This window comes from Corvus moneduloides, chromosome 9 (genome assembly GCF_009650955.1).
Source record: "Corvus moneduloides isolate bCorMon1 chromosome 9, bCorMon1.pri, whole genome shotgun sequence".
In the NCBI taxonomy this organism is placed as follows: Eukaryota; Metazoa; Chordata; class Aves; order Passeriformes; family Corvidae; genus Corvus; species Corvus moneduloides.
The window spans coordinates 12,106,610-12,125,585 of NC_045484.1; positions in this window are offsets into that span (position 1 = coordinate 12,106,610).

Here is an 18,976-nt window from a genome sequence, read left to right on the forward strand (position 1 = left end):
CTCTCTGCTGTGAGATGCATCTCTGGATCCTGGTCTTTCCATGCTTAAGCAGCATTTTCTTTTGCTCAGGATTTTGAGGAGCATCAAGCTGCTGTTCCCACTGAATCTATGGGATAACTTATACAAATACATAGATATTTGCATATCTAAATATAAACATGCCGCACATGTATATTGCTGTCAGGGAGCGGGAGATTGTTGTGGTGGGAGTTTCAGAAAACTGAAAGATTGGACCAGTTTTAAATTTGTTCAAAATCTTTCTAGTGGTCACTTCCTCATATTAAAAAAGTAAACAAATTCCTTTCTTCCTTTTAATTTTAAATGTTGATATATACAACAGGACATAAGCCAGCAAGATTCAGACAATAAAATGAAGTGATTCTAGGGCGAAAAATTAACCAAATGAGGAATATTGCTCTTGGGTATGATCAAAGTGAATGTTTCATCATGGGAATATATAATTGAGAATGCAGTGGCATCTTCCTAACTTTTACCAAGTGCTACAGTGAACCAAAATCATTATTAAAACGATTCCCACCCACCTTTGTAGGAACTTTTGAATGTTTAAGTTTGTAAGCGCAGGATGTGTCAGAGGCAGAGATATCCTCCTTGGTTTTCTCTCTCCGAAGGGGAAATTACTTCTTCAAACACTTCTAGCAAAGCAAGGTAAATTCATAGACCACTTTTTGAAGGAAAGGGGGTTAGCAGTTCTACTATTCAAAAAGGAGTAGTTCTAATACTCAGGTTAGCATTCTAGCATATTATAAATGTATATGTATAATTCTGGAATTTAATTTCGTTATGCAGGTTCACAAAGTTTTCTTATTCTTTCGTGAAGTTGAGGAGAAAGATTTTGGTATTCAATTTTTTTAAAGCACAAAAATATATTTATTGATGATGGTGCTCTGTTATATTTGCTCTCAAACAGTTGCTTCTGCTTCCTCAAAAGGCACAGAATGGCTCCTTTAACAATTAAAAACTCATTTACTGAAAACGCTTGCATCATGAAATCTGAATCAATTAATACATTTTACTGAACCCTATGCCAAATGTCTGATTTCTGTAACATTAAGCAGAAGAGGCACTTCATTCTACCTTAGATTTTGCAATACAACTCTTTATTTTTTTTTTAGTACAAGAAAGCTTTGGTTTCTTTATTAACTTTATAAATCTGATTTTGTCCTTATTCATTGTTTGTATCTCAGGGTTTTTTACTTTGATATTTGAAGTGCTGGTTCAGTTTTCATAAAAGTCAAGTGGAAAGATGACCTGAACTTCAAGAGGGGTGAGAGTCAACCCTTAAACAAGTAAAGCATTAAGCAAATGTGTATTTAAAATGCCATACAATTTCCATCTGTTTTCTCTTACAATTGTGAAGATTTTTTTCCCTGTGGGTAAATATTTTTTTATATAACTTTAATTTAAGCCAATTAAAATACAATTTGAGTGTTCTAGCAGACTTAAAGTAAGAATTTACATTTCCTTATCAAACTAAAGCCTAAGAGGTCACCTTGACACTCAAGATTTCTTTTTTCTTTTTTTTTTTAAACTGCAGTTTTATTTAGTCATGTCTGCACATGTGCCTAAAATTTTGTAATAAGGTACATGTGTTCTTTCAAGGTTAATTTTTATTTTGCTGCCTCAGCCTATCAGGTCTAACCAAAACATTTTTCCAGCACTCAGAACAGCTCTTCAGATCCCCACAACCCTGAAAAACACTCTTTGATATATAACAGGTTCTGTAAGTATTTGAGGGGTTTCTTGGTATTCAAAAGAAAGCATTATCCACGTATGCATCTCTGTTGTGCATGTGTCTGAGCTAGGCCAGAGATCAGGGAACTTTATTTGGAGTAAGATTGTGGTGCAGTTATCCACCTCTGTCATTTCTGCAGGGCTTCAACATCTGTTTTTGATGGAGTACGAACACTAGCAGGTGAATGATTTCCAGATAGGTAGTTTACTTAGGTTTGGGGAAAAAACATATGGTAGAGGTTGCCCTGGAGCCTTCCCTGATGAATAATTGTGATTCTCCCTATTTTTAGGACTGGTTTCACAGGGCGAGTTTGATTGACACGTTGTCAGGTCCTGCATTTTACAGCTACTGAGGAGGAGAAAAATGAGAAAATACTTGCAGACTTCAAGAACTCTCACTGTGGTCCTTGGCTAATTTTACAGTTCTAAATACTGTGGTCCGTCAGGGTGGAAATGTGGATAGATTGTCTGCTCCATGTCTGTAAAACAGTAAATTTGAACTGATTTACCAAAATATGAATATCGATCTAATATCGATATCCAACTGAGACGGACAAAAACTCTCTAACAGTTTAGAGTTAGAAAGTGTATGTTTTATTTGGCGCCAGGCACCGCGTGGGGTAGCTCTCTAAGACGCAGGGCTCCGATCCAAGCAAATACGACACTTTTTATTTCCAAATATTATGAATATCCAAAATACAAATGCATATTCATAACATTAACACCTCCCATTCTCTGCTTCGTATGGAAATAGGCTTAAATTTCATTAAGCATGCGTAGTGTGTGCTCTGAATGGAGTCGGTGGTCTTGAGTTGGGTCAGTGGTCCCAAAAAAGATGAAGTAACTCATCTTCCTCAATTTGACCTTTTCACCTCTCTGAACTTTAACAATCCTAGTTACTTTAGTGACCTCTGAGTTTCCTCTTGCATGACTTTTGAACGGGTTCCCACCAAGGGAGGAAATTGGTAATTGGCCTTGTTCCCTACACCAACTTATCAATGTTTTTATTCCTTGTTCTAAGCACAGCTAAGCAAACATAGAAATGACAGATCATCAGTTATTTGGTAATCAGTTACTAACATCTTAAAACCCATTTCAGGTCCAGCTCTCTTAACTATTTTAATTAACTCTAGCTGGGCCCAAATTCCTTCCTATTCTAACTAATTTCAACACAGCTAGCCTATAACTAAAATGTTTCTTCTAAATCTATGTTTCAGAACAAGAGAGAATTTGGTATCTCCTTCCCAAGGATGCACAATACAGTGCCCCTGAACCCAGGCACCTGGGCACTGAGTGTCTGAACATTCACACTTATGGGCATAGAAATGCAGGGGATCTATCATGGACCCTACTTCCGTGTTCATGTCATCCTTCAGCTCTGATTCTCCAATTCTTTGATGATCAGAAATTGCTTCTGTTGTAGCTGAAACTCTTACGCTCATGACCAACACTGAGCAGATCTAAGAGCTGGATGGCTAAAGCTTCATTCTGAATGTTACTGTCTTTACAATGCTGCTGGGCATTTGAAATACTATGGGCTGTAGGAATGATTTCAGTGACTATATTTCCTTCCCTTATTCTTATTTTCAGTTTAGTGCTTAGGCTACTTCTCATAGTTTCCTCCCCACTGCACTTATCACGGCTATCACACTCTTGGCTGTTAAACGAGTAGCTTAGATTGCCACCAGTCAGTAATAAGCACAGGTTTAGTTATAAACAAATGGGGGATTTTTTTTTTCTGAAATATCTTTACAAGTGATAAAACTAAAATCTCTCTAACACCTATGTTACAATCAAGAGAAATCATTTTAATGACCAGTAAATCTCCTTTCCCTGTTAATAAACTATCTTCCATTGCAAAGCAGTGAATCAACAGCCACGCCTTGAAGATATGATCGCATTGTAAAAGGTGAAGACTTGCAGCGATAGTTGACAGTAAAACTAGAACAAGTATTTTTTCTGGCATTTGTGGACCTCTATTTATTTACCCTACTGGGACATGCTCCTTATGCTTTGTTGCAGCAAATATCTGAAACAGCTCAGACTGTAGAAAATCTCATTGATTGGCTCTCTAAGGAAGCAGTGATCAGATCAATTTTGTGGTTGGGGTTGTTTTTTCTGGGTGAGTCTGTGCTGGCATTTCAGCTCACACCCAGAACTGCTCGTCTGCAGTGGATTTCTTGACTGTTCCCTTCTCTCTTCATTTGGTTCCTGCTGTAGAACCCTGGAGTGTTCTGAAAGGGATTTCTTCCCAGTGACTTTAGGCCAGAAGGTGAGAGCAGGGATGTGCCAGCAGTGGCAGTTCCTGTCAGCAGCAGATCTGTCTGAGGTGATGTTGTGTGGACTCTGGTTACTCAGCAGCAAAAATCTCAATCTCCAGATCAGCTCCCATTACACAGCACTGCTTGGCAATGCAGACGTGACTGCTCCATGAAGTTCTATTTTTTTTTTTAAACTGTTGTCAGCTGCAAATGAAGATAGACTGTAAGTCAATTGTGCTATCGTGTCAGTGAAAATAGCTATGAAATAAAGGCTTCTTGGGGGAAGGAAAAGCCCTGTTACTATGACAGACCTTCATCTTTTCATTTATGTTAAATGTTTTCTTTGTTGGAAATTGCATGCAAGGATATTTATATGCATCACGTGATGCATTCTCCATGTAGCTGTGTGGCTTCATTTGTAGTCTCTTCCACCTCGTGAACACACGTGAATGTACACACCACATGAAATGGGAAATAGTGGTAACTAATGGGCATTTTAATAGAATAGCAGAATAAATAGGCACATAAAACTTTGCAGGGGTTACTGCTGCCTTTCAGCTGTAGTGTCTCACTGGGGTGCACTTCCAAAGAGAAATGTGGGGTCCAGAAGTAAGCACACAAAATATTTCTATGTTTGTAAAATTACCAAGGCATTGTTGTGTTGTTTTGGTGTGGGGTTTATTTTTAATTTGTTTTTGTAGCTTGTTTGTTTGTTTGGGATTTTTTGTTTGGTTTTGTTTAGGTTTTTTTTTAATGCTTTTTAACTTGCTTAATTGTGAAAGTTCCTTTTTCTTCTCCAGTAAAAAAAATATTCTTAATTTACAGACTTATTTTCCACCTTATTTCAAGATCTTAGGTTTTCAATGCTCTTGTTTCTAAGTCTCATATTTAACAAGTTGCTGTAGCGAAACAAACAAAAAAAATCTCTGAGCCCAGTGTTTGGTGAAAATTTTTAATGTAGCTAGAGTTGTAGAGGAAAAAGCTGCATTTTCTATTTTTGCAGATTAAATACTCAATAGCTGCATTACCTCAATTTGCAAAGAAAGGGATATTCCTAAGCACATTCTCCTTTGATTCTAGTCCAAGAATGATAGAGAAGGAAAAGTTATTAACCAGAAATATAATGCACAATGGTGAAAAATATTTGCTTAAGAAATTCAGTGTCCCAAAATGTCATTATTGTCTCTGGAAATGAGTATGACTCTTTGGCTAAAAGCTGCTGCTGTGCTCTGGGCATGTCCTACATGCTGTGTCTACAGAACCACCTGAAGGCATTTACACAGATAGCTTGATCATAGAATGGACTGTGGTGGAAAAAATAAATACAAAAATCACTGTAGAAATCACTTGGTGTGAAAGTGCTAACTACTTCTGGGTGCCCCATAAGAAAGACATTTTCCATGCCTTTAAGTGCATGATAGCAAAAATGTCATTTCAAGGCAGTTCTGCTCTTTATAGTGGCTGTCACATAATCCAGTTAGATACTTGAGCTTTGAAGGTCTTTGTGCTGTCTTTTATATATTTATGTTAATCCCTGCTACTGTTTTTCTTTTAATTAAAAAAAAAAATTTGGTTTGCCATTTCCTTTCAAGATTGTTCTTTGGCTAGTCATGCTACTGCTTCTAGAACAAAATTTCCTGTATAGTTTTAGAAGATTTTGTTTCACTAGAAACAAGTGGGAAGTGCTGGCTTGTACTTGCATTCTTTGGACAACAGCTCCATTCAAAGAGGAATGGAGTACCACAGAAAACCAGTAAGTGCAGGCTGTATTTTAAAACGCCAGGACACTGAAGAAAAAAGGGCGAAAGTTCTGTGAATGTATTCCAAGTAAATGCTACATAAGAACTGATTTACTTCTAATAAATGCTACACCTTAGGATCAGAAGAAGGAAAAGTTAGAGTGGGACTGTAGAAGGAACATGTTAAAATTGTATGTGCTGTGATGACTGGCATTTTTCAGGAGGAAAAGAAAGTCACATTTAAATAGGATTGAGAGATAAAAGAAAAAAAAATTGTAAATTGAATGTGTATAGCTCTTTGTATTTTCACTTCATTCACTGTCAGTTATGTTCACTTGTAAGGGCCATATTACACTGATAATGCTTGAACAATGCTGATGTTGCTACAAATAACTGCACCACAACAACAGCACCGACACTGTGCTTGACCTGCACATGCTGACTCTGTGCTGCTTGCTCCAAAGCCACCCACAAACAGGGAGATAGGTCTGCAACCAGAAGCTGAGGTGATGAAGATGTATTTGGGTGTTGAGAGATAAACAGTCTCCTCATACAGAGGCGTTTTAGGTGATCATACTGCAGCAAGTGCAACAAGTGAATAGGGCTCATGCAGTGGTGTTCATGCAGGACTGTACATGGTTTCTCACTTTAAAGAAGGAATTATTATTTTTTTTTGTTTAGAAACTTTGACTTTTGTTGCTAAATTATTTTTTTAAAGAGTCAGAGATTAACATTAATAATGATATTTGAGTTTTGTACAAATACAACCAAATATATCTGGCTGTACTTATTGTGGTTTACTTATTAGGGATCTTCAATGTTGGTCTTTGTAATTTATTTGTTTTGAATGATGTGGACTAGAAGAAAAAGTGTTCCTTACTTGGTACCAGTGTAGCTCATGATGTCTCATCTCTAATCTGTTTACTTTCTCAAGCCTGATGTGAAATTCTGGGGTTTGATGCTGACATTCCTTTGAAAATGTTTAACAGTATTCAAAAAAGAGCCTAGCTATCCATAACTCACAGATTTAATTTTAAGAACAGATCTTGGGTTTTTTTGGCCTACATGCTTTTTCTTGTAATTGCTTATTGTAATGAAGCATTGTACTTTCCATCACACTAGGATGGATTCATTTCTCTCAGTGCTAGAAGATTAGCTTCATGGAAGCTAGTTATTGTTGGTTGTCTTTTGTTTACAGTTTTTAAATTAATAACTACTTGAATATCAGGAGTTTTCCTTAGGTGAGTTGATGACAGACAGGAGAAAGTTGCAGAGTTCTAGTGAAGTGCCAATTATAAACATAATTTTACTTTTAAATAATGACAATGTAAAATTGTTCCAGAGTTTCCCTTCTGTTCAGTCATTATTTCTCAACATTGTTTTGAATTCAGACAAATAAATATAGTCAAAATTTTTCAGGTTAAAACAACAGTAAACACTTCATGGGACGAAGCTGCTGCCCAGAGGAGACTTTTAATTTAGTCAAGGATGGGGCAGTTTGAATCAGTGTGCGTTTCGTTACAAAGGAATCCGGCTGGGGAATAGCTGTGCAGATGTAGCACCGAGTGATAAGTGCATGGCTGTCTCACATAGGTTTTGTGGTGGTCTCTGCAGTCTGAAGAAAGCTCGTTGGTTGGTGATGAAGCCTTCCATCATTTAGCAGGAGCCAGGATGGATTCCTACCAGGTTGTCACCTCAGCAGAGGTGTGTCTGACCTGCATGTGGTTGCCCGTGCCACGAGAGCTGTTGAAGTGGCACAGGAGGCCTCACGGACCTGCTTTGCTCTCAACAACCTCACCCATGTCCCCTGTCCAGACTCACCCGTTCAGGCCCAGGCCCCGGGCACCGTGTAGGTACCTGTAGGTACCTGTAGGTACCCGTGTCCTGCAGTCTGATGGAGGAGCCATGGCAGGTTTTGTGCCATCCCCTGGGGAGCGCTGCAGCCACGCAGGGCTGGCAGGAGCACCTGGCAATCTCTGTGCCCAGGGGAGTGTCCCTGCAGAGGGCAGGGGAAGCAAGCCAGGAGCCTGAGGGGCAGCAGGGCTGGGCATTCACCCCCTCTGTGAGGCCCTTCCCTGGGCAGCTGTCTGCTTGTACAGAGTCTATTCCCCGGGGAAGCAATTATATAACTCTCCCGTCACCTCCCATACACATCTTGCTGGGTTTGATTGTTTTTTTTTTTTTTTATTTGTGCTTTTTGTTTTTGTTTTCTTTTTCTAAGGTACCATTTGCACCCCTGGATAATTATAGGACCTGGATAGCTACCACCAAAGGGTATAACTCAATTTAAAGAAAAAAATATGTTCAGGCTCCTACGTTGCAGATGGTCATGCTGGGCTTCTGAAGGCCTCTGCTGGCATTATGTGGGCTATTCTAGAATGGGAGCCAAACATTATTACTGATTTGAGACCTAAATGATTATTTAAATTTAGACTGAGGAAGAGATTAATTTCTCTTTCAAATATGCTGTCAGAATTAATGCAGATTCATTCTTTTCTCTGGTGTGCCTTCTTGTTGGAGGAGACCATCTGTTTGTCTAGGGAAGCCATAAAGTAATACTCGATGTGAGATTTGCACTGAAACCCTGACATCTAGCAACTGCAGTTAGGAAAATTATCTAAATGTGCCTAATTCATTTATATTTTAATTCCAATCCATCAGTGTCAGATAAAATAAGTTATTTTTTCTTCTATTCCTGGGTGGCACCTATAACAGCTTAATGTTCTTTGCATAGTAAAATGGTAAGTTTTGAAGTCTTGCTGCTAGCCAGGGGCTTTTGACAAGGGCTGCCCAGATGAAAGCTTTTTTTTAGAAATTATTAAACTTCTTTATAGTTCTGTAGTTAATGATTATATTTCATTTCTTTAAAATGATTTGCCTATGACAGCTGTTGGAAGCCATATGTGAAGAGAATATGAATTAATGATAAAGCAGGTAAAAAGTCCTGGATATCAGGATAGTGATGAGACTTGAGAAGAAACAGATTCTGTTGGGTAATCTGATTGAGACGGTTTACTTTTTATGTTGCAAAATTGGAAAAATACATGGAAAATTAACAAAGCAGTTGTGTGCTGTTCCAGGTCTTCTAATTTGACTCATCCCATTAAATTGGTGATTGTGGGGTATGCCCAGCCCCTGCCCTGGAGGGATCTCTGCTGAGATAAGAGATTTTGCAATCGCCCAGCAGGACTCCCTGGAAAGGCAACTGCTTCTTTGGTCACAGTGAGAAAAGACAGACCCACAATCCTTTAGAAGACCCTATGCAGATCCTTTGTAACCCATTGGTCCTCACCCATCCCCTGTATCCCTATAAAAGCAAGCCCTCCGCCCCTGTGCCGGGAGAGTTCTCGTCCCTGGCTTTCCCCTTCGCCGGAGGGGACCAACAATAAAGCTCCTTCCATGCGGAACCAGCCACACGAGCCTCTCGTCTCTCTCTCTGGTCTGGTTTGGCCTGGAGGCTGCCCTGCAGAGCTGAGCTGGAATCACGAGCTGATATCACTAAAGAGCTGACAGCCTCTGCAAGGGCCCTCCTGCCAGCAGCTGAGGGAAGACACCGGGCCTTGGGAAGGCGATTCCTTTCGGGACCATCTCCTCGGACTGGTCACCTCTTCCTGGGTCAGAGCTACTGACCCCATCACCAGCTGTAATAGGTGATTGCACTGTTCTTTCAAAAAATATTTACCTTATTTCTTTCTTTGCAAAGATTGACTGCCAACCTTTAAATATGTGGCTCAGATGCCTGGCTTTATATGGCACCCCTAGACTTTATCTTAAGCACTTCTTGAGGATTTATATAATAAAAGCTTTCTATGATTTTCCGAAAAGATATTTTTGCTAGTGTCAGGGAGGTGCTTTTAGGATAATCCAAGTTGTGTCTTTCTAACAAGAGTCAAATATCGGAAAACAGTGTCCTTCACATGTTTATGAGATTAATAACCAGACAAGTCATGACGTTATACTGTTTTCCACAGGGGTTTGGATGATGATTTCTTTTAAATAAACTTCATTTCAGGCTGCTATTCCACTAACCTCTGTGGTTTTACATTTTTAACTGCTTGGTTAGATGTGGCATTCCTAAACCTGTTGGCCATGTGAGTCTGTTGGCCCTGCCAAACAGCAACAGGGACATGCGCTCATAGACTGTGGCCTGGAATGAGACATCAGGGTTCGAAGCCAGGTCTCTAGAAATAACAGTCTGCAGAGCTTATCTACCTCTTGAAGTAGTATCTCCATATCTTCAAACTAATTTTGCCTTGGATGCACCAAAGAATATGTTGCCTGTTTGTTCATAGCCTCCCAGCTAAAAAGTGACAAAAATATATAAAGTCCATAGTCCATTTATTATAAAAGTTCATCTTCGTAGTGGGTTGAACCTGAGTTGATGGACAGTCTTTTAGACTAATGACGCTTCTCACAATTTACATATTTAAACTGCACGGAAAGGCGGGATTTCCCTTTTGTCCAAGCTCGCCTGCTGGAAGATGGGGGGACTCCGAGCCTCCAGGCCCCGCCAGGCCGGGCCGGGGCCACTGCCCCTTCCCCCCTTTCCCAACACTGCGGCACGGACACTGGGTCACTGGGGGGGACTGTCCCAGAGCCGCAGGCAGCTAAAACCAGCCATGGACTGCCACAGCTAAACCCATCCAGCCCGGCTTCTGGGGACAGGCGGAGTCAACGGGAGCCAGCGTAGCTTCTTTTCTGCAGCCAGCACACCTAACGTTGAACTGAAGAGAACACCACGCAGCCAGCAGCACAGAGGGACTGAGGCTTTCCCCACCGTAAAGCCTGAACAAGAACACTCTTCTACATGGTGGCTTCAGAGTCAGAGAGAACGAGAAGTGAGTCATGTGGGACGGAGCTGAGCATGGCGACGGGAGAAAAGAGGGCGGTGCCGTGTTTCTTACGTGTAGCTTAAAAAAACTTCTTGCATGCCATGGTAAGAAACTGTAATACCACTAACTGTTTGTCTCTTTAATCCATTTGAAGTAGATGGGGGGATGGAGAATCCACGTGTGGCCTGTGAAGATTGTGAAGAGTGCCTATGCCAGGCTATATAGAAGCAGTGAGAGGCTTTTAGAGACTTGTGGCGAAGAAAGCCTTTGTATGGAGGCCAAAATAACTTATCCTTAAAAAGATTAATAACCCCATGTGATGGCCCATGTTTTGCAGTGTGAAGGAACTGTGAGATTTTTCATGGGAGAGATGTTTTACACCACAGCAGGTTGTTTCTTTCTGGGCGGGTCTGCTGTTGGTGGCAGTTTGGGAACCACGTGCAGCTGAAGAAAACCCTTTTTTCCTTAAGCATAAGGGAGAGACTTATGAAGAACTGGAACACTGACTAACATCCCATGTTCTGTTATCCTTTGTGCGAGTTGGGTAAAAGGAGAGAAGTGCTGGAAAGGGGTGGGGTGGGGGATTTGCTTTAATTTCTTGTTATTTCTCTTTAATTTTAATTCTATTAGTAATAAAACTCTTTCATTGTACTACAACTGTTTAAGGTTTGTGCCTGCTTTGCTTTCTCCTAATTCTTATCTCGCAGAAGGAAAATAAATAAGTAATGAATATTTTGAACCAAAACCACTACAATCTTTTAAATGGTTTTTCATGTTACAAAGTGAAAATGGACCCTTTTATTTACACATAAATGGCACCTACAATTAACTATTTCTGGAACATAACCCTTCTTAAAGCTCCCATTTGAAATCCAATTATTTTTACTAATCAAGGCTTACTTCCTTAAGAGGGCATTGATGATGTTTTTAGCCTAAACATGTATAAAGATGTGGGATAAGGTGGTTTTATCATTTGCAAAGCTGCTTGAGCGCATATGAAACGACCCAGCCATTTTGGGCTAGCTGGGTTATGATTTAGGCCTTCAGCAGTTTGCAAGGAGTCACGAATAAACAGGCATGAAGTAATAAACAGGGAAGAATTCTGCCTTGTTTCATGTTTGCTTTTGATCTGCTGCTGACAGAACAGAGGCATGAATTGTAATTCAGTTCAACAGAAGATGAAAATATGACAGCTACATCACAAATTAATTCAAGAACTCTTAATCAGTGAAATATTTTTGTTTCTATTGCTTCAGACTCAGGTGTTCTCTTCATAATGCCAAAGGCTTTACACAAATTTGTTTTTATAAAATATTCAGTGACAAATCCTTTAATCTGAAAGTTTGATTTCTTTTTTTTAGTGGACTGTTTATACCATTTCATTAATTTGCGCCATGCAAACCCAGAGGTTCTGACTTCTGTTTTACAAGAGGAAAGTGAAGTATATTTTATCTGTTGGTATGCTAAGCTTCTTTTCTTCCCTTGTCTCTTTACTGAAAGTAATACAGCTATTCTTGCTATAAAATATTTTTGTGTTACTGGGGAGCAAGTGTGGCAAGAGGCTTTGTTCTGAGGTTCTGAAAATGAGATTGATTTTCAGTAACTGGCTAATATGCTATGAGCATACTAAAGCTCTTCAAATAGATATGGTTAACATAGAAAAGAGAATATGATGAATTCACAGGTTTTTAATTTTAATTTTCTGGCTTTTGTGTGCATAAGAAAGATTTGTTTTCTGTGAATGTAAGCACAGCTGACAGCAAGACTTGAGAGACAGACTCGTAGTTATTGTGTTGTGCCATGGTCTGCTGGTCATCCTGGTCAGTACAGCTGCCTCCTCTTCTTTCTGTGAAAGTGGAGAGATCTGGTTCTTTTTTGGGTCTCCCTCTGAGATGGACTTGGGACTGTGTCAGAGCACACAGCTGGTTTGGGTTTAGAAGGATTAAAAGTTGGCTTTGATTTTGTTTGCTATTCCACCAAGGAATAGCAAAGTTTGTAGTTTCTTGAATATTCTGACAGCCATGTCTCAAATGTTTTTCTACACTGTTGTCTTCATGAATGAAAGGAGCTTTTTGTAAAAAAACAAGACAACTGTTACTCTCCTTTAAGATTGCAAACAAATTTTACAGTGCCATGGCAATCTGAAAAACAACACCAGCAGAAATAGTGCTTAATTGTTGAGAGTGTGAGTCTACAGTCAGGTGCTGTTTCCCATCAGCCATCAGGACTTTATTCTATGCTCCCCCGAGTAAAGCCCACCCACTACTTTAATTCCATTATTCAGTAACATTCATTCTAGCACAAAATACCAAATTCCCCAGAATTTTCCTCTGAAAAGTCGACCTAATTCTGTCATCAAATTGGAGAGTGCCTATTGTGTGGTTGAACCTAGCGCTGTGACAAAAACAAAGATATTTTGGAAAATGGACATAAATTGATTGTCCATTGTACATGAGGGGTGCCAAATACATTTTTTGTCATCTGTTTCCCTCCTCCTCCTCACAATAATAATAATGTCAATAAGCTGTCCATTTATAGGGGTCATTTTTGCAAGCAAAATACTCAATTAAAATTTGTTAGAAAATTGTTTGGTTTTATTCTTTTAGGTCAGAAAGAAAATATAATCATCCCTTCTGTAGTGGTTTGGTCCAAAATACTCATTACTGTTTATCTTCTGTGAGATAAGAATTAGGAGAAATGCAAAGCAGGCACCAAACTTGAAAGAATATAAAGAAGTTTATTAACAGACCTAAAAGAGGAAAGGAAAAAAATTATACCACCTTCAAAACTCTCCTCCTCCCCCCACCTTCCTCCCTTCTCCCACTGACAATGTAAAAAGACAACCCTTAAGATGTTCAGTCTGTTTACCACTTCCATAATAACCTTGTTCAGTCCATTTAGAAAGAGAAGTCTCTTCTTGCTCATGCTATGAAAACAGTATCACAACGAGACAGCCGCCCACTTCCAAATATTGTTCAGTCCATTTAGGAAGAGGAGTCTCTCTGCCTGCATGTGAGTCCCTTCCCCCGACTTGCAGCTTTTCCCACAACTGCTTTCGAGGGTCCACTCTTGAAGTTTCTTGGGGTACAATTTTAAGGTTGAGCCGTTCAGAAACAAAAACAGAGGCCCTTCTCCTTCCCTGGGAGCAAAGGGTCTTGCTCATCTTCATCTTTAGGACTATCTCTGGGAGCATCTCTAGGGACTGAGGTTTTCTCCTTTCCCATTTGGAGCAAAAGTCCTCATCTGGTTCATCTCTCCCTGTCCAAACTTCTCATGAAATTACAGCTGCGTCAGCATCTGCCTATCTCAGCGCAGGTGCTTTTGCTCACGAGTTGAACACTCCACCCCCCATATCTTCATGAAATTACAACGGGATACTCTGATATATCATAGCTTCACAACAGAATTTCAGCTTTAAGCATCTCCTCTCTCTCTTTTCCCTCAGGTTTTCAGCTCTTCACAGCAATAAAAGGGTTAATCTCACCTCGGCCTTGCAGCTTTGCAGCTGGAATGTTGAATTTTTCTTATCGAAGTGGAGAGGGGGGAGAGCCGAGCTGCTCCGGCTGCCCACGGCAAGGCAGTGGGGGGGGGGGTTCCATGGCTGGAACAGGTCCATGGCTCCAGGATGGCCGTGGCCCGGCCTGGCCTGGCCCAAGCAGGGCCTGGGCTGGGCCCGCTGGCCCCCACACAGGGCCCGCAGCCACCTGTCCCAGCGCCGGAAACGAGAGAGAGCTTGGAGGGGGTTGTCTATTCTTAAATGTGGATCACAGAGGTGGTCGAAACTTTAAGTGGCTTAAAGGATTGTCCATATTCAAACTGGCCAGCTGATAGGTTCTATCAGGTCCCAGAGGAAGCTGTAAGCACCCCTTTGCAAGGACATCCCTTCCGGGACTATGCTTGCTAACCTATGACACCTTCCAAAATTAAGTGTCCTATCCATTTCTTGGTCTGATTTTTATGTACTTTTGGCAAAACAAAAGCATGCAAAACAATTATTTCTTCTGTTAAACATCAAAACATCAGTCCTAGCTATATCATGCATAATAAATTGGAGAATAGCTAATTAATCAGTCTCATCTTTTCACTCCCTGAAAAGAAATACTATTATTCATTCCATTACCTGCTGCTTGTTTCTACAGTTTCAAGAGCCAAATCTCAGAATATGATGGTACAATTTAACTAGACCTAGGTTTGGGTCTGGGCTGTTTCTGGGTTTTTTTGTGTTTCCTCACATTTCAGTGTATGTTTCTCCTGCCTGTACTCCATATTTTTATAATAAGCAATCCAAACTGTAGTGAATTATTATATTTTAAAAAGTCAGTAACCTAAGTGGCTTTATGTATACCCACTGTAAGCTTCTTTTCTTTGTCTAGTTTTGCAGAGAGAAATACCTATATTGTGTCTATAAAAGATTTTTAAATGCTGTACTATTCACTGGATACTTAAGGATAGTACATTTAGAACTAGAGTGGATAATGTTTGTACTTTTCTATCCGTTCAGTCAGTAGTCAAGGCAGGAAATAGCTTTGATAGTGAAAACCAGGGTTTTGTAAAATGCTTAAAGATGAAGAAAGAAGAATGACACTTCTTTCCTTGCCATTTCAGAATTCATTTGCTTTTGTACATACAGCAAGGGAGCGAGTTTCCTAAACTGAGAAATGTTTTACTCTAGAAGTGAGGCAGCATGAGAATCTCAATTGGTAGGTTCAGCTTGAATTATTTATATTTTTTTCTGCCCTCGCAGGTAAAATCCTGGACCACCCATTAAAAAATATTCAGTGGATGTCTCAAAGGGAGGGGTGTCTAACGTACATATACCAACCACTCAGTAAAGCTTTTTTGGCTCTGTATCTGACTCTTTAACTGTCAATTTGTTTACACCTTTTGGTATCAAACTTTTGTGAATTTCATACAAAATTTTGGTAGCAGACTATTGTATGTCCTTAATCTTCTTTTCACTCTACTTTTCTTCCAACATAGAACTGTTTGGCTACATCATATCTACAGTGAAACCTAAATCTAAGCTTTACAACAGTGTGAGATTTATGATACCATCTTTTCCACAACATCACAAAGGGTACAATGTAGGAAAAAGTCTCTACAGAACTGGCTATCGTGTATGGAGATAAAAGGTGGGGATAATGAATTTTTAAGTACTGTATTTCTTTGAGATAAAATAAATCAGGCAAAGTCCTGTTGAAAGATTTGGGCAAAATTACATGAGTCAACCCTGATAGCACAAGCCAGTCTGTTGCTTGTACCACTAAGCCTGGAGATCTGAATTTTGTACTTTCTGCCTCTATATCAAGTTTAGTAGAATATTTTGCAATGGGATGTGAGCTTTGTTTTCTACAGATGATGATTAAAAAACCCAGTGCATGTTGACTCTTTCACCTTTGCCTTGGTGTCTCACTCCCACTGAGTTCCTAAATACCACCACTTGTTTCTTGCTCTCTGAGAACCAGTGTGTTGCTAAAGAAATTTTGTGTACTTTCATAACGTTAGACTATTTTTTTCAGTAAAAGTTAGAGCTCAGAAAGTATTCTTCCCTTTCCAGGCCTGTTTCTTTATCCAGTGATGATAATAGTAGAATCTTTTTACTGGTGGGGTTTTTCTGGGTTTGGTTTTTTTTTTTTTTTTAAATTCTATCTAGATTAGCCCAAACTGTCAGGTACACAAGCAGAACCTGCTGCTAAGCAACAAAGCTGCATTGCCTGGAGAATAATATTACACTGCAATGAATACTGACAGAATTGGTAAATGGTCTCAGAGGAAGGAGATCAGTCCCCATTCTGTTACAAACCTGCAAATACAGATGGTAACAGAGATTAGTAGTCTAGAGGTTTTCTGGATCAATAATTTACAGATTGTGTCTTTTCAAAACATGCATTTCAGTTGAAGTCAGGCTCATCATTGCCTAGAACTATTAAGTGTTATGAAATCTATGGATTAGCAATTTTGAGGAACACAGGTACAATCTATCAGGCTGTGAACATCTAATTTTGTCTTTATAGCATTAGGAAAATCCTTTAGAGAAACCAGACTTGGAAGTGTTGCAATTTCCTAAAAGCTGAATTAAAATCTTTTTCGTTTAGTACCCAGAAATCTGTAAGTCAAAAGTAAAGACCATTTACAATGATAAAATTATCCAGGTATGGATAGCAGGTTATTATTTGGCAGTAGATGGAGTATCACTGAAGAGGAAAACTGAAAAGGTATTTTTCTGAGATTCATTCTGGTAATAGTCCATTTGATGTATTTTAATATATACTACTTTGTAACATGTCATAAGCATTTTTCTCTTTATATATGAGATTTCTTTAGCTTTGATGTTGGCCTGGATAAACCTCAAATCCGTATCTTTACTTTCATGAGTGCCTGTATGCTTTTAAGAACATTTTAAAACAATGGAGATTCCACCTGCCTTTCTGCAGCCTGATGTGTTGTGTTGGTTAATTATCCATAATCTCCCCAAAATAATAACCATAATCTCTCCCTTAAATGTTTTGCTGTGGTCTAAATCTCTTTTTTTGGTGTTTTCATGAAAGAAATAGGGACCAGCTTATTTATTTCCTCCTGGAAGTATCATTTAATGTGTTCGTTCAGTCATGATGTGAAAGGAAGATACAGAAAGTTGAAGTGGAATTGAGCATCCCTAAACAACTGTGCTAAATATTAAATAAATTAATAAATACTTATAGTTACTTCTCTGTGTTATTTCATGCATTGTCAATGCTCAGTGAAGGATGCCTCATTCCTGTCATGCTGTGTCAGACACAGAAACAACCAGTTCTATACCTACTTGAATATATATAGTGTCTCTTTCTGTAAAAATAAGTTAGTGTCTTCCTACTTAGTGCATTTCACTGCTGCAGAACTATCTGTTGAGCCAGCAGGTCCGTCAATCTGTCCTGCATTTGGGCAGCCCTTCATGTCTGGCTGCCACAGCCAACATGGGAATTTGCTTCCCAAACCTGCAGGGCCTGGGGCCGCACTGCCCGCCATGCCACAAGCCCCCCATCGTGCTCTTGAATGTAATCCACAAAGGGGTTCAGCAAATTATAACCTTCTTCATATAAATGAGTGCTGGGAAGCCAGAACAGCTCACCCAATTAAGGTGTGTTTTCACACATTTCTTGGAGTTTTCATAAGGTCATAATGGAGCTTTGTGCAGAAAGTGTCCTGGAAGCACCAGGCATCAGTCTGTGCCTCAGCAGTGGCAGCCAAGCTGTAATTTATCTGACACGCCTTTGTGACTTTCCTCTCAATTCCAAAGTAAATGGCTTTCTCACATCATTCAAATGCACAACCAGGTTATCAGTAGCTGCCACTTTTCAGCCTAGCAGCACAAAAAGGACGTAAAATGCTACTTGCCCTTAAAATCGTTCTTTATGTGTTTCTCTCAGCATGCCCAACAGTGAATTTCCTGGCTCCCCCTTGGCCCTCTGGTGAATCAAACTCAGAAGCGTTCTGACTAGCTGAAGAGGACCTGAGGAGGCATAATGTTCATTATAAGCAGGTCATATTCAAACCTCCTCTGATCATGCAGCCAAATCTATCAGTGTACTAATTCTCCCATGGGAGCTGATGCAAATTCTCCTGGTCTAAGTGAACCAGCCTTGAAAACATCGGTTTCAAAGAATTTTAATATTAAGCTTTTCCAAGTAGAACTGGTTTGTGCGACTCTTCATAAACAAAGTGGGCAATTATTAGTCTGCTCCTAAGTCTTCAAAGTATTCTGTAACATTGGGCTCAGCAGTTGTTACAGACATTTACAGGTCAGCTAAACAAAGAATCCATTTCTGTCTTGTTGGTCTTCCCCAGCTACATTTGTTTACAGTCATGACACCTTTGTTTAGTTTGATTAAGGTAGATTTAACTCACTCTGCACAGATGTGCTGATACAGTGTATTTAAAAAAGGTGATGTGAAGTAAAGCCTCAGTTTGTCTGGTTGTAGCCATTGTAGTTTGTCAATTGATGTCTTGACCATCTTGAGTTTAGTCCCCTCTTTAAGCAGGGGTTTAGGTCTCAGTTAACCAGTTTTCCTGTCAGCTATTAAATAATAGTCATCCCCCACCAAAACCTCATTGTTGCCGTCTTCATCATGAAAGCACTCCCAAAACTTATTTTTCAACCACTATTGTCTGTAGAGCACTATTGGTATTTGAACCAATTTGTTTTCCTTTGTAAGGATTTTTAGCATTTCATTTTGATTTCTGACCTTTTTCAGAGATGCTAGTTTACGTTGAGATTATGATTCTGATAGATGGTGACATTTTCTAGGTTGGTGGGGTCACTGAAGGGACATTTTCTTGAAACAAACGTTTTTTTTTACTATTATTGGTCCCACAATACCCTCTTCAGATGGGCGTTACTGTTGTTTCCAAGCAT